This window comes from Balaenoptera ricei, chromosome 8 (genome assembly GCF_028023285.1).
Source record: "Balaenoptera ricei isolate mBalRic1 chromosome 8, mBalRic1.hap2, whole genome shotgun sequence".
Lineage (NCBI taxonomy): Eukaryota > Metazoa > Chordata > Mammalia > Artiodactyla > Balaenopteridae > Balaenoptera > Balaenoptera ricei.
In genome coordinates, this window is record NC_082646.1 from 3,748,714 (window position 1) to 3,760,929 (window position 12,216).

The window sequence follows — 12,216 nt, forward strand, 5'->3', positions numbered from 1 at the left end:
CAGGCCCGAGAGAGGAAGCCTTTCCCCAGCTGTGGGCCTCGCTTCCCCTTCCCCAGTCTCACCCCAGCTGCTCTCACCCCCTGAGCACAGAAACAGGCCACGTGGACGTCCTCAAAGGCACGAGCATGCACTGAGCCCTTACTCGCCGCTAAGCACTGCACCAAGAGTTTTAGACGCGTTCTTATTTAATGCTGGTCTCTCCCTGCTTGGGAAGCTGCAATTCTGTCCAGGCACTTTTACCAGGGGCCCCTAAGCAGGAATTGAGGCTCTAGGGAGACGGCGAGGTAAAGCACATAGAACACTTGAGGAGAAGGTAGGAGAACTCTGCACGGACACTCCAGCGCTATCACTGATCTGATTCTCTGACCCTACACTTTCTCATGTGTCAGAGGAAGAGGGATTCTCCTCCATCAGAGGTCTTCGGTCGGAAGACTGCTCTGGAAACCTCTGGTCTAGGTGATGTCTGTGATCACTTCCAGATCAAATACCACCTGACTATTCCAGGCCTGTGGAAGGCGGCAGAGCGTAATGATTGGGAGCCCAGGCTCGGAGGACCCGGTGTGCATCCTGGCTCCACCCCATCTTAGTTGTGCCATCTTGGATGAGTTACTGTACCTCCTTAAGCCTCAGCTTCTTCACTATTAAAATTAGCGCAGTAATACTACCCATGTCCTATACTTATTATGAGGATTAAATAAGTGAATGCTTAAAAAGTGCTCGGAAGTGCTGGTGCATAAAAAAGCTTTCTCAAAGTTATCTAGTAGTGCTGTGAATATACTTATTAGCTATTATTATGAATTATTATTACCACCAAGCTTTACTTGAACTTCCGAGATGATTGCATCATCACCTTCTGAAGTTTCTGGTATTTCTAGTGGGAAAGGAGGAAAGCTAGTGGGACCACCTTCTCCCAGCTCTGCTGGGCCTCCCAATGTCACTTTGGTGGCCCCGCTTCCATACTAGGACACTGCAAGTGCCACCCTCTTACTTCTCCCTGTCCTCCAGGATGTTAAGATCTTTGGGAGATAAAAAACAGCGCTTCCCCCAAAGAAAGATCGGGGCCTGACCCTGCTGTCAGATCTGAATACCTCAGCTTGGCCTTCATGCCCTTCACCTACTAGGCTGACCTCTTCCTGGCCTTCTGGCCTCAGCCCAAGTGCCACCGCGTCAGAGAGGCCTTCCTAGGCCACCCAACCTAACAAGCCCCAAATCGTGATTATGAGTCCGTATTTTCTTTTTCTCCACAGCATTTACCTCTATCTAAACCTGTTTTGTTCACTTGGATCTTTACTTCTTTATTGAACCCCCCAAACTATAGAATAAGAGTGGGACCTCCTCTGTCTCATTCACTGTTACCTCCCCAGGGCCTGGCCCAGCGTTTGGCCAATAGGGAGCTCTCCATAAATACTGAGTGAATGAATGAATTCGCCCGATTCTAATCTCAGCTCGGCCACTCGCAGTGGACGCGGAACTTCAGCTCCCAAATGGGGGCGAGGCTATCTCCCAGGAGAATTGGGAGCGCCCAGCAACTGCTCCCATAATTATTAATTCCCTACACCTCTGTGACGGAACCTCAGCCCAACGCCCTAGTCACCCAGCCCAGGACCCTCGTGTCATAGTTGAGGCCGCTGAGGTCCAGAGAGAGAAAGTTCCATGCCAGCGAGCTGCTTTGCTCGTCTTATAAACTCATTGCTCTTTACCCTTTCCATGAAAACCTGGCTTTAGCTAAATTAGTTAGTTTGGCTTCTTCTGCTCTGAAGCTGTTACTTCAGCTCACCATCTCCCTGACATGGGATGCCCTCCCAACCTCACCTCTGCTTGTCTCTATAACTCTCACCTCCTATAGGAAAACTCTCACAGCTTTGATTATGCCTTTTTCCTTAGTTCCTTCAGCGTATGTGTGTTCCATTTCTAGCAAATGAACATTCAATTCGAACTTGCTTGCCTTTCGCTAATTAAATGTTAAGCCCTTTTCCTGGGACTGGGCTGCAGCCACACTGGACCTGAAATCAGCAAAACCGGGGCTTCCTTTTCTTTCACGTGAGTCTCCATGACAGTCCCCAGAGCAGCTGTGGGTGGCTTGGCTGAGCCAGGTGGGTGCTGAAGTTTCCAGGTAGAAGATCAGCCCCGAAGGGCGATGTACTGAGGCCAGAGGATACAGCCACAGGATTCCGTTAGGAGACTTAGAACTCACTTCTTTCAGATTCTGCTTATTCACCAACATCAGGACCAAGGATGACTTATGCCCCCTGTAAAATCGAGCATCCTGGCGTATCTCCCCAAACAGGAGATAAGAATTAAGGAGAAAAGAGAGTGGGAGGGAAAGTAGGAAGAAGCCCTACAGTCGAGGCAAGATTTCAGTGGGGAGGGATGTCTCTCAACTCCTCAGATCAGGTGTTATTAAATCATTGGTTTACCATGTTAGCATTTAGATCAGAAAATAGATTTAAGAACGTACCATTTTTGCATGTGTGCTGTATGTCTCAACCATTCTCCGGCAAAGATCCCTGAAAGTCCCAGGTGTGTTTAACCTGCTTTTCATGGAAACTGTGCCATGGAGATGGGCAAAGCAGATAACATCCACAGAGGCATTAGGGAAGCTTTTTGGAAGGCTCAGGAAGTGTTAAAGGCATCATCCACGGTCTCCCAACCAGTGCTGGAGCTCTTGGCCAGTCTTCCCCCAGATGTGGAGACAGCTGGGGCAGCTGGAGATTCACCTCAGGCCCCATGAATTATAGCCCTGGGCCTGGGTCCATTCTTCTCTGCTCACAGGAAATATTTAACTCTATTTTTCCCCACTCTGTTTTTCCTCTGGGGCTCAGTATTTAATAGACGTCCCTCTGGTACTTAAGTCCTGTATCTCTTCTCTTGGATGCTAGGCGGTTAGAACACAGGGTCCTGACTTGGCCTGCGGACGCTCACCAGATAATAGTTCCAGGCTTCCTCCTTGCAACCTGAGTGCCCCCTTCAACCGTCTTAAATAACAGCCACCACACTCATATCTCAGGATCCCCAATTTAGTAACTTATTTCATAGATTTACACACACACACACACAGACACACACACGCCAATGTAAATCACTGTGGAGCTCTTGGCTGTTCAGGATATCGCTGGCCTTCGAACTGGTGCAGGAGCAACACCTAGAATGGAGATGAAATGAGGCTAAATCCTCAACTCCTGCCTGGGGATTTAGAAAGCAGCTCGTTCTTTCTGCCAAGCAAGCTTCTTGCTGCTCTGCTCCTCCAGTATATGCTTTCCCACCACCATCAGCATCCAGAATAGTAGCTTCAAGATTGGGCTTGGACCAGAGCCCCAGGCCCCCCTGCGTGGTCAGTAGGAAACACCGCCTCTAAACATCAGGATGTCAGAAAAGGCCCCAAGATAATTTCATCATGCCTCCCAAGCGCCATGTTCTTCTCCATCAACCCATTCTCCTTCTTAATAAAAATACTTGACATGTACAGAATAGCATGTGATCTGTAAAGGAGTTCATATTGATACATATTATCTGACTTTATCCTCACAAAACACTGGGGGAGGGGGGGGGTGGGACAGGAATGAGTAACATCTCCACTATGGGTAAGAAAAACAATTAACTTGATGGCCCTAAAGTGACTGAGCTACTGTGTTTGGAGTTTTTACAAAAAGTCACAGAGAACAGCCTAACATAGCAGAGGAGTATTATTTAATCTGTATTCAAAGGGCACTTTTTCTGTTGTATTCATTTTCACTTCCTTCCTTCTCAGCTAGGGCACTAAGGGAACCCAGCTCAATGGAACTCAGCATAGATCACAGTTTGCTCCAATGTAGCGATCCCGAGCCTCTTAGGGACCACAGAGGATGTCGTAAACAGTGAGCAACCTGATCCCTGGAATCACCCAGGCGCAGACACACACTCAGAACTTTGCCGGTAACTTTGGGAGATTTGTAGACCCTCAGAAGCCCATCCCTCTGCTCCTGGAGGCTTAGCAAGTCCTGCCTGCGCCCAAACAAGAGGAGAAATCTCCTCTCACACCTGTTGTTAAAATACTTGAACATCAGATAGGCCACAGCAGGACCTGGGCAGAAAAAAAGCAGCCCTGATGTGTGACTGAGGGTAGCTCACTGCCCCAAACTGCAGATCTGCAAGCCGGCGCCCAGCCCCAGCTCTGGCGGTGGGTTGTTTGGGGGTGTCAGCTAAATGGCCCCGTCTCCTGCAGCTTTGAGTTCCGTATCTGTCTGCGAAAGAGGAGGACTATTCTTACTGTCATTAGTGAGGACCCATGGGGCCCACAGAATGAACAGCATCATTTGGGACTCTTGTCATTAGAAAGTACGATACCGTCCTCGCTTCAGGAGTTTGCCAAGAAAACCTGGGGCAAGCTGCAGGCTCTGGCTCTCTCCCTGTGGGTAAAATGGGGGGGAGGGGCATGTGGCCCGTGGAAACCCCGGGGGCCAGCTCTTCCCGTTCGCACCCCACCCTGCCCCCTCCACCCTCTGCTTCCCCATCCACCCACCCCACCCACCCACCCCCACCACCCAGGCTTTCTGTCCTCTCTCCAATTCCTGCATCCTCACTTGGCTTTCTCAAAATCTGCTGCTGCCACCGGCTTCATTTGCACTAAGGTGCAAGCAACTGATAACAGCTTTAAAATGTTTCCCATTCACGTATCTTTACACCTTAAAAGGATCAAAGCCTTTTCCAAAACAAAGTTCTGACAGTAGGATCTCAGAGAGTGGCCACCAGGTGAGGTGCTTTAAGAGGGCAGGAGGGCGAGAGGATGGCACAGAGACCTTCCCAGGCAGGGTCACAGCCCAGCTCTGGGGGCGCGGGTCTCAAAAACAACGAGAAATAAACCACCTGTGCCACATCTGATTCGCGTGCCCACCCTGCTCTCACCCATCACTCTGTTCCCTGGGCCCGACAGGCTGGAAGGGTTCTCACCGAACCTCCCAGGACTGGAGGGTGTCCACTGAGGAAGCTACTGTCCCTGCGTGTTTTCTCTGGCATCTCGTTTAGAAATGCTCCGTGAACTGCCTCCCCCTGGTCTGTCCCTAATGGGGTCAATGCACGTAGGCCTCTCTGTTTCACCTGGAAGCAGAGAAGCGAGGGGGCAAAGGGAACAGGTGCCGTGGACAGCCAAGGTCAGAGCAGGAGCCAGAGCAGCAGAGATAATTCCCACCTGAGCCTCCATGACCCAACATTCACGGACATGCTTACAGGACATCAGAAATTAAAGGGCAGACCGGGAATTCCCTGGTGGTCCAGTGGTTAGGACTCCACACTTCCAATGCAGGGGGCATGGGTTCGATCCCTGGTCGGGGAACTAAGATCCCACATGCTGCGTGGCGTGGCAAAAAAAAGAAGAAAGAAAGAAAGAAATTAAACGGCAGAAGACCCTGGTATTTAACTAAAGAACGGGACTTCCCTGGTGGCACAGTGGTTAAGAATCTGCCTGCCGATGCAGGGGACACGGGTTTGATCCCTGGTCCGGGAAGATCCCACATGCCGCGGAGCAACTAAGCCCGTGTGCCACAATCACTGAGCCTGTGTGCCTAGAGCCCACGAGCCACAACTACTGAAGCCCGAGCGCCTAGAGCCCGTGCTCCCACAACTAGAGAAGTTGCATAATGAGAAGCCCGTGCACCACAACGAACACCCAACGCAGCCAAAAAATAAATAAATAAATAAAATTATTTATTTAACAAAAACTAAAGTAGAACATAGAACGAGCCCCTGACCAGTCCATCGGGAAAAGGAAAGCTGCTCTGGCTCTCCTGGCCCGGGCCCCCTCCCACCTGAGCAGGGGTCCCAGAGCAGAGCCCGGGTGCCCGGCAGATCCCCGCTTGCTCCCAGCCGGGGCGCCCCAAAGCTCTGTAGCGAGGCAGGATGCCGTCTCCTTGGTCAAGGCTCTTGCGCTCTGCCCGCCCTCGCCTCCTCCTCCCAGCACCTCTGTGCGGTCTCCCTGGTCACTCTCGAGAGTCAAGAGGTGATGGGATCCAGTAATGTCAGTCCTTAGCCAACCTGGCAGGATCAGCCCAGCAACCCGTCCAGTACTTTCCAGCTGTGGTTGGTGAGACGCCAGACATGAGTCACTCCAAGTAAAGACTTCTCCCTGCTCCCCTTCTCTCTCCGGCCAGCTAGGAATCTCCTCCTTCACCAGGGCAGCCCACCCTCACACCCGAGTCGGCCAACAGACCAACTGGAAGACACCTGCAGACCACAGAGCCCAGGTGGGTGAAAATCACCGCGTCTCATCAAGGAGAACCAAGGGTGCTGACTCTTCGGGAAAGACCCCAGAACGGGGATTAGACAGGCCGGCCTCACCTGCACCCTGAGAGGCGCGAAAAGAGAGGAAAGTGAAGGAATGGGGAGATGCTGGGAAGATGAGTAGAAACTTAGGAGGAAACAAAGAGGATCCTTAACTGCGCACACATTAGTAGAGCAGAGCACACTCACAGCTTCAACTACCCATCTTGGCAGCCAGCTCCACATCCGCACGCCCGGCCCCACCCCTGCATGAGCCTCGTGGCTGTGTATCCATCCCCACCAGCCGTCCCAGAGGGCGCTCAACAGGTCTGAAACCAAAGGTATCACTCCCACGCACATTCCCAAAGCATCCTGCACGTACACATACACCTCGTGCCGTTTTCCGCAACTGGGGCAACGGCACCTCTGTCCACCTCATCACGCCGTGCGTCAGCCCCACCTCCTCCCTCCCCTCGGCCCCCCGCAGCATCACCAGACGAACTCAAAGACTCCAGGGCGTTCCTGTGCGTCTCCGCCGCCCCTTCCTTCCCTCAGGCGCACACGGCCGCTGGAAAGCGTGTCATAACAGGCCCCCGTTACTCCAATCTCTCCCTTAATGCAATGCTCGTTCTACATAATTGCTGGAGTCATCTTCCTAAAAGATGGATGCAGTCATGTCACTTCCTTGCTTCCAAGTCTTTAATGAGTTTGCATCGCCCTCTGGAAGAAAACTCAAGTGCGCAGGTAACAAATACACCCCTCGCACCTGCCCCAGCAACCGCTTCACTGCCCGCCACCCCCGCCGCTCCAGACCTGCAAGACGCACTGAACTCCGTTCCTTCCCAAGTGCAAAAGCTCCTTTAATGTCATTGTGTGTGTGTGTGTGTGTGTGTGTGTGTGCACGCGTGCGTGCACTGGGGGGTATAGGTATGAGCGGGTGCGTGGGGCGTGCACACACACACACACACACGACAAGACGTGGGAAAAAAGCCTTCGATATTTCGAAGCTTCGATGCTAATTAAAAAGCTTTTCCATGCAAGGGCACCAGGCCCTCCATCTGTATCCTCTTCCCCTTCCTCCCCAGACACGTGGCTGCGCAAATGCCACTCTCCTCCTAAGTCCTCAGGCCTCTCCTGTTTCCCCATCACCTTTTGAGGCATTCGGAAGATACCTCCACATTCTTAGATAGTATCACTCAGGGTGAAACACTCCTCTGTAAGTCACTAAATATGGCTAAAGTCTAAATACTTTGAATTCTTCCTTAATGGAAGGTTCTTTTACTGGAGAAAAAGCAAACATACCAAGGAAGAGTTCTGAGTGAGGGTAACATGCTGGATGACGAAGGATGCTGAAATACACCAGCATGCCTCGCTGTACCCACGGACTGGGGCTCCGCCGCCAGGCCCGTCTCCAGGCAGCACTGGGACTTGGGTCGTGTCAGACGAACCCTCTGAGCTCAGGTCCCGCTCTGCAGGAGAAGGCGGCGTTAGATGGGACACAGAGAGAACGCCAGGCTGAGAACGCACATTCAGGCCCTGAATCTCCTGTCTGACGACCAGCTGTGTGACTCGGGAAGGAGGACGGTCTTGCAGGTCTCAACCTCCCCATCTGTAAAACGGGAGGATGGAGAAATGACCTCTGCCAGCCTCATCTAATGTCTACCGTCCTCTTTAAATTCTCAAATCCAGTGAGCTTGATGCAGACAGAGAGGACTGCAAGGAAGAATGTTCTGAAAAAAAGAAATGAGTCCTGGAACCTCAGGAAGTGGGATGGGTGGGCAGTTTGCACTAGGCCCAGGTGTCTAAGAGAAAAATATCTGGATTTTTTAATCCAGAATCAAGAGAATGCTCATTTCCTCCACTGCCCAAGAACACCTGGAAAATAGAATGCATGGGGCCCTCACGTTCTCATAACATCATCCCCCACCCAGTTCAGAAATCCTCTTTTAATTTGAAAAAGAATAGACACATGTATATGTATAATTAAATCACTTTGCTGTACACCTGAAACTAACACAACATTGTTCATCAACTATACTCCAATATAGAATAAAAAGTTTTTAAAAATCCTCTTTTAACACCCTTTCGGGTGCCCCCATCTATCACTTAGGAGCCCTGGTGTGTGTCCCTGGCCCCCAGATTTCTCGCTCAGGCTACAGCCATGGTGTCTGAAATTCCACCATTAGTTGTTTATTTCTTTTGGTTCCCCTTCCTCCGGTCTCTTAAAATTCAAACACTCCTAGGGGTACTTGCTATCAAACCAAAGGGTACATGACTTGGATTCCTTTCTGTCAGTGAGAGCAGGTCAGGGAAGCACCCTGGACAGCTCTGAAGAAGAGAGAAGCTGAGGGTGAGGAGAACGAGGCCAAGATAAACTCCAGAGACTTTACGACCTTTAGTCCACCAGGCCGGGGCCGGTAGATAACGATGAAGACAGTGATGACGATGTGATGGAAACAGTGACCATTTACATACGCCTACCGTGGGCCAAGCACTCTTCTTAGCACTTCCCATCCTAACTCACTGGGAACATATTTATAAAAAGTGGATCGTTTTTATATCAAGTCCCTTGATGACCTTGAGTAAGCACTTCATCTGCCCTGAGAAGTCACCCTCCATCCTGAAATCCCAGCTCCTTTCCTTCATCCCTCTTTTCTTCCCTCTGTTACAAGGAGAAATGCATGCAGCGTTGCACGTTAGTACAATAAAATATATTTATATGTATGTGTGTGCCTGTGTGTGTATAATCAGAAGTGGTTAATTAGACCCATTGTTTAGAGAGACTTCAGACCCTCTTGCATCGGCTATTAAAGGTAAATGTGACAAGACTCCCATCTGGTGGTTAGAATCAATAATGGAGATGTAGAGGAAATAGATTGTTTTCATTCATGATTAAAGGACGCACGAAAGCCAAACCATCCTCACAATTAAGGTGGTCCCGGGCCCTGGAGACACCGCGGCTTGGTCAGCTCTCCAAGACTGCCAGGTAATTTGAGTTGAGACACACTGGTCTGATGAAGACCGGAAATCGAGGTGAAGGAAAGATGGTGGGAAGGGGAAGCACTGGTTATAACAAGCAGGACAACCACACAACACCTCCTTCAACCTTCTCCGGGGACTGGGTGTGAGAAACAGAATGAACACTTAGATTTATGTGCACAGTTGTGAAGGACTGCCGCCTCAGACTTGCATGATGTGATAGAAATTTCTAACTTTGGAAAAAGTTGCTCTGCAGCGGATAAATGTCACGTTGAACAGTGCCACCTGCTGGCCATTTGGTGGTAAAGCAATCATGACCCAAACCTCTTGTCATTCATCTTTGTGGCCGTCGTTACCGCATGTTAAGACTCAAAATGCGCAAGTGACTGGCCGGTTACGGTAGTGACCACAGATTGTCATCACGGATGCAGCCCACATGGATCTGGGGCGACCTTATATTTGGGGTGCCCCACAATGAGCCCAATACTTGGCAGTTAGTCGTTGAATATACAAAGTAGGAACAAAAAAGTCTTTTTGCTTCTGCTCGTTATATTAAAATCAATCAACGTCTGGTCAGCAAGCAAGTCGACGTCAATATCGGACTAAAGTTTGTGCTAGATCTGGTTCTCGGTGATGTAAATAACAGGATTGGGAGCGTGCCCATTGAGACTGTCTGTAAACACCAGAACAGTCAGATGAAGGTAGGAAAAATAATCAGAGTAGCTAGCGCTGCACAGGAGTTAGGACATTGAACTTAAAGTGGCCTCAAGAATATGAATTACAGATTTTCCATATACTGGGTGAAGTTCCAAAGGTTCCAAAAGATAGAATACTTAGGACTAAGAAAGAATTAAGCAAATAAAAACACAGAGGAATGCTTGTGTACGTACAAGTGGCGCTCACAAAACCCTGCATACCAAAGGGAATACAAAGGCACGTCAGCACAGAAGTGATGTCAAAAACCAAACCCGAACTGCTGGGGGTCTGAGCTCACTAGTGAGACAGAGAAGGACCAGGAAATCCTCCCTCTGTTATAGGCAATGTGTGGGTCACAGCAATTAACCAAAGTTATAGAAAATGAACATGAATTGACGCAAAAAAAGGCATTATTTTGTTTAGAAAAAAAGAACTCTGTTTATATTTAAATGCCATCACAGGCTTTTGAGAAAAGCTGTTTGTTCCCTTCTTTGAAATCAAAATCCTAGAGGCCCTTCCAGCTCTGTAATCCCATGATTTAATCTTTGGTTCTAAACAAAGAAACGCTAATTCAGTGTAGGACATCATCACTAGAAAAATATTATATTTAATTAGTAGTTTATGAATGCGACCTTAGTTAAGACCGCTGTTTCCACCACTTATTAACTGAGTGAACCTAAGCAAGTTATCTAACCTCTCTAAACCTATTTCTTTATCTGTAAGATGCCTTTTTCAGAGGATTGTCTTGATGGTAAAGTGAAATCATGTTTGTGAGCTGTTCAGCACAGTGCCTAGCCCACAGCAAGCAGTCAAAAGATGGACGCTATTATTACCGAGGATTTAATGGAAATTAAATTTAAATGAGTCTTTAGAACATTGCCTGGCTCAGAGTAAGCACTCACTTTTAACAGAAAGGTGTGAATTGCAAATGAAATTTGAAAGTAATACATTTTTTTTATCTTCCTGCAGTGGGTACCATAGCATTTTAGGAAAATTTTTACCACTAATTATGTGTCTTTGGGTAAGTCACTTAACCCCTGAATTTGTTTCTTCTCTGCAAAATTGGAGTGCAAATGGATCAGATGGCCACTAATGAATGGATCTTCCAATTGGAAGGAGATTCTAGAGATAGCAGAGCTTAGGATACGTTATAAATTTATAATATATACTCTATAAATCTCTAGTGATAAGCTAAGAGATAACCAGTTACTAATAGTATGAGTTAATTAAAAACTTAAAATTCATAATAAACCTGTAGTATAAGGTACCATAAACATAAATATCCTTTAATTATTTAAAGACTAATTAAATAATAAATAATTGCTAGATACAGAATTAAAGACAGACAGAGATATTTTGATTTTCATTCTTTATATAATTTCCCCTTCATATTCAGAGCAAGAAATTATGTTACAATTCTTATTCCACATGAATAACAGACACTGAGTCTAAATAATCTCACATTCCAAATTTGAGGACGCCAAATTAATGTCGCTCTACTGTAATTCAGAGGTCAACAAACTGTTTCTGTAAAGGGCCAGATAGTACATACATTTTAGAGGCGCTTAACCCTGCCCTTATAGTACAAGAACAGCCGATGTGTAGATGAATGACTGCAGCTGCTTTCCAAAAAAACGTTATTTATGGACACTGAAGTGTGAATTTCATACCATTTTCAAGCATCGTGAAATCTTACTGTTCTTTTTCATTTTTTTCAATCATTTCAAAAATGGGGGTGGGAAGCATCCTTAGTTTGTGGACTATACAAAAGCAGGCAGCACGCAGGATTTAGCCCACGGGCCGTGGTTTGCCAGCCCCTGGTGTAATTATGCATTTTGGGAAAGAATGTGGTAACGTAGGAAATCCGCAACCGGCAGATACCCCCCTGGGATTTTCACGGGCCCGTTGTTGCATTTTGTTTTGTTGTACTGTTTCTACCTGCCATTCTCCTGAGGGCTTTCACCACAAGCCAGGGACCCCCTCTCAGTCCCAGCGGCAAGGGCACTAGGTGGAAGCATAGCTAAGGTAAGCCTGACACCTTGAGGATGCAGCGCAAGTGGCAGGCACCACCCTGGAGTTACCAGCAAGGCACGTACAGCTCCAGGGAAGGGTGGATCCAGAAGGGCGGAGGGAGGCCAGCCACGCACGCTCAGCCCAAAGTCCACCACCCGACCGCTCTCCAAAGGAACTTCCAAAGAGCTGTCTTTGGAGGCATTTCATTCTATTTAAAAACAACAACTCCCAGAGCCCTCCCAGCTGAAACCTGGAGGCCCAAGGATGTCCAAGACTTTCCCTGGTCTGGTTAAATCT